The sequence below is a fragment of the Mustela lutreola genome, chromosome 11, assembly GCF_030435805.1.
Source record: "Mustela lutreola isolate mMusLut2 chromosome 11, mMusLut2.pri, whole genome shotgun sequence".
NCBI classification, from domain to species: Eukaryota; Metazoa; Chordata; class Mammalia; order Carnivora; family Mustelidae; genus Mustela; species Mustela lutreola.
In genome coordinates, this window is record NC_081300.1 from 66,626,850 (window position 1) to 66,631,200 (window position 4,351).

General features: G+C 40.2%; 1 pseudogene; it reads left to right on the forward strand.

Annotated features, from left to right (window-relative positions):
- The first annotated feature begins 2,769 nt into the window (after nucleotides 1-2,769).
- On the forward strand, nucleotides 2,770-3,528 carry LOC131810977 (zinc finger protein 280A-like; annotated as a pseudogene).
- The last annotated feature ends 823 nt before the right edge of the window (nucleotides 3,529-4,351 follow it).

A 4,351-nucleotide genomic window follows, 5' to 3' on the forward strand; every position in this document is an offset into this window, starting at 1 on the left:
AGGTCATGATCTCAGGGTCCTGGGATCGAGTCCCACATCGGACTCTCTGCTCAGCAGGGAGCCTGCTTCCCTTCCTCTCTCTCTGCCTGCCTCTCCGTATACTTGTGATTTCTGTCAAATAAATAAATAAAATCTTTAAAAATAAAAAAGAAAAATCTGTGTAAACTTTTGACTCCTCCAAAATCTTTTAGCTTACCATTGATGGATGTCTTGCTGATAGTATAAACAATCAACTCACACATATTTTGTATTTGCATGTATTGTATATTATATGCTCCCAATATAGTAAGCCAGAAAAAAGAAAATGTTAAGAAAATCATAAAAAGGGCGACCTGTTTGAGTCAGTAGAGCATGCAACTCTTGAATTCAGGGTTGTGAGTTCCAGCCCTATATTGGATGTGTAGATTACTTAAATATAAAATCTTAAAAAAAAAATCACAAGAGAAAATACATTTATAGCACTGTGCTGTATTTATTGAAAAAAAATTGCATTTAAGTAGACCTGTGCAGTTCAAACCCCTATTGTTCAGAGTCAACTGTATTGGGTGTTAGGCAGGTGATAAATAATATGTTAAGAAATAGTGTTGGGGGTGAGTAGGACATGTGAATTGGGAGAGGTAGTGATTTTTGATTATATGGTCAGGGAAGCCTTGCTAAGAACCTGTGGACTTGAAGCAGCCCAGGAGACAGGATTGGGATATCTGAGCATTCAAGGCAGGGGGAACCACAAAATTCCTAAGGAAATACAGGGTGTGGTACCTTCAAGACTAATGGAATAGCTGCAGTGGAGAGGGAGAGGCAGGAAAAACAAGGACTGGTGGGTATGGGCCAAAGGCCTAGGACTCTTTTTGACATTTCATGTTCATTGGACTTTCTTCTGAGTGAGTTGGGAAGTCATTGGAGGTCTATAAGCAGAAGACTTTCTGCCAGCTCTTTTACATATTTTAACAGGAGTACTGGGGACACTCTGGGGAGATATGGCAAAAGAGGTATGAAGCTGGAAACTTCTGCAATGATCCAGGAACAGAACATGGTACCTTCAGACAGGATCCAGGAAGAGAATAAGATGCCTGTAGTCATGATCCAGGGAGAGAACATGGTGTCTTGGATCAGGGAGAGGGCAGTAGGGGTAGAAGAGAGTGGTTGGGTCCTGGATATCTTTGGAAAACAGAGCAGGCAGTGTTTGCTAATTAATTGGCTGTGGAGTATGGGGGAAAGATTAGCAAAGGATGTCTCCAAAATTTGTTAACTGAGTGATTAGGAGTGTTTACTCAGAAAAGGAACACTGCAGGTGGAACAAGATTTTTTTTTAATTTTTAAATTTATTTTTTTTTAGGGGACTGAAAAGATCTAAATTTTGGTAAGATTGACAAGAGAACTTAGATATCCAGAGGGTACAACTGGGAGTAGGACAAGGCAAGTGTAATGCCTCGGGTGTTAAAATGCAGGAGGTGGGTGCTCTGAGATGCTGACCTTGGGTATCTTTAACTCTTGCCATTAAATATTGTGCCCTAATCCCTCACTTACCTCAACCTAGTCATGGCCCTCAAGAGGGCATGTTGAGCTTGCAATTGATAGAGACCTGGAGAGCTGGAGAGAGAACTCTAGGACTACCTTGTCACCTAACTAGTTGGAGCGTGTTCCTCAGGTGTAAAATAAGGCTGCTAATAGTTATCTCAGCATTTCAGGGAAATATTAAATAAAGCAATGATTTTGGTTTTTGAAATAAATACTCTTGGTTATATTGGCTGTATTTTTTTTTTTTTTTTAACTGAGAGAGAGAGAGCATGAGAGGAGAGAGGTGAGCTGGAGAAGTAGACTCCCTGCCAAGCAGGGAGCCCAATGTAGGACTCCATCCTGGGACTCCAGGATCATGACCTGAGCCAAAGACAGATGCTTAACCAACTGAGTCAGCCAGGTGCCCCAGACAGTATTTTATAAAAAGAAAGCACTAGAAGTTGAAGGGACCTCTTCAAGCAAAAAGCAGTTGTAAAATGGCAGGTCTTTCCTTGTCAAGTGAGAAAAAGCAAGTGCTAGGACCACCAGAAAAGAACATAGAATCCAACACAGGGACAGGGAAAATGAAGATGCTGAGCTGATATTAGTAGGAGTGGAACATGTAAACAAAGATGGAGAAATTCTCTTTATCATAGCAATTTCAAATTCAAAACCAGTTATTTCAAACATTTTGAACAGATGACCCTGGAATGATATTCCAAAAGAAAGAAAGTCTACTGGAGTCAAGATACTGCTTGCGCATTGCAGCCTGCAGACCTCATGATCCATGGGTACTCATAGTGGCCACCCCAATCTGAATGGAGAGTAATAGATAGTCTTATTATTTTTGAACCCTCATCTAAACCTGATTATAAAATGAGCTCACCACAAGTCATGCCTCACAGTCCCTCAGATTTGCTCTCTCCTATCTCACTGTCTACTTGGAGCTGTACTTTCTGTAGGAGGCAAGAGTGGAAGCACTCAGTTTGAAGGAACTTCCTGCTTCCAGTTTAAACAGTGGAAATTCTAAAAGACCTAAACTCAGTGATGGAATCCCAGAAAGACATTCCTCAGTTGTGACCATTTCTCTCTTACAGTGAGTATGAGCACAACCTCAAAAGGTGTCCTATTCTCATTAAGTCATGCTCAGAATGAGCATTATTCTCTTGGGCTTATGTAAATGATAGGACACATTTCAATCTCATGGATCTTATCACAAAAAATTATTTGGAAAGGCTGGAAAAACCAGACTTTTTGAGTCTAGCAAGTCAAAACCAGACTGTTGATCTTAAGAAAGAAAATCCACTCATGTTACTTCATGACTTTTACTATGGGCAGCAAAAGGAGACCGGCAGCCAAAACAGAAGACTCACACAACTTTCAAATGCCTCAGCTGTTTGGAAGTTCTAAAGAATGTCAAGTTTATGAGCTATGTGTGGAGCCATTTGGAACATGAGAAGCAGAAGGGTGACAGCTGGGAAATCCACACCACCTGCCAGCACTGTCACCCATGATTTCCTACTCCCTTCAATCTGCAATGTCACATTGAAAGTGTAACACACTATCCAGGAGCCCTCCACTGTCTGTAATGTTTGCAAATTGTCATTCAAAACAGACCAGGCTTTCTTACATCACATGAAGGACAATAGTAAGCCTGGCAAAATGCCCTATGTGGGCCAGGTTTGCAATTATAGATTGCCAGCTTTTGCTGATAAAGAAACACGTTCTAGAACATGCCATGAAAACACTACGAATTTGCTTTGTCCTTTCGATCTCAACATTGTCAGAGCCCTCATACTTTACATGAATCATTGTCAGAGCACTAGAAAAAGAGTCTTTCAGTGTTCCAAATGCCGGGTACAGTGTTTGACCTCAAAGGAGAAAACATAGCATCAAACCAAGAATCATTGAGCTTTTAAAAAGCCAAAGCAATTGGAAGCGTTGTCTACTGAAACAGAGGTTATGATTCAAACTTCAATTCAACTAAGTTCAAGTGCAGCCTCCATTGTTTTGAGCAACATTTACCTCTAGCTGCCACCTGTAAAATCTGAAAAAAGGATTGCCATGAAGTCTAGGTATTCCAGATGTTACCACAGCTAGAATTATAGCTCAACTTCTGTTTTGCCTACCTCCAGGGATGCTGAAAGGCAGATTTGAGGCTAGGCCATCTGAACATCATGGCTGTGGATGATAATAGTCAGTGAGAGTCAGGTTTTATGGTGACAATTCTTCAGGTCCCTACTGTCAAGAGGCAACATAGAAAACTTCCTTATGTTTCTTCCCAGCCAACCTCTCCCTGCAAAGTAACCACTATTCTGACCTCTACTTCCAAAGATTCATTTTTTTTTTCTGTTTTTAAGCTGTGAGTAAATGGGATCACACAACTGATTTTTGTCTTTTTCTTTCTTTAAATAAGTGGAATGCATGCATTCTTGCTCTATGCAGACATAGGACGTTCTTTTTCATTGCTGGGTAGAATCCCATTGAATGCATATGGTAGAGCTGTGTATGTCCATTTTACTCCTGATGGACTTTGAGGCTGATTCTTTTGTTCTTCAGAATAAAGCTGCCATGAGTTGGTACATGCCTTTTGGTAGACATATGTAGTCATTTCTCTAGAATATATATATACTAATGAGAAGTTCCAGAACTACATTGATTCAGCTTTTTAGTGCAGATTCTGCTAAACACCCTTTCAGAGTGATTGAAATGATTTTCATTTCCACCAACAATATTGAGAATTTCAGTGCTGCAGATACAGTACTTGGTATTGTCAATTGTTTCCATTAGTCCCTTTGTCTTGAAGTTGTAGTGTTATGATATTGTTGTTTTCATCTACATTTCCCTGATGAGT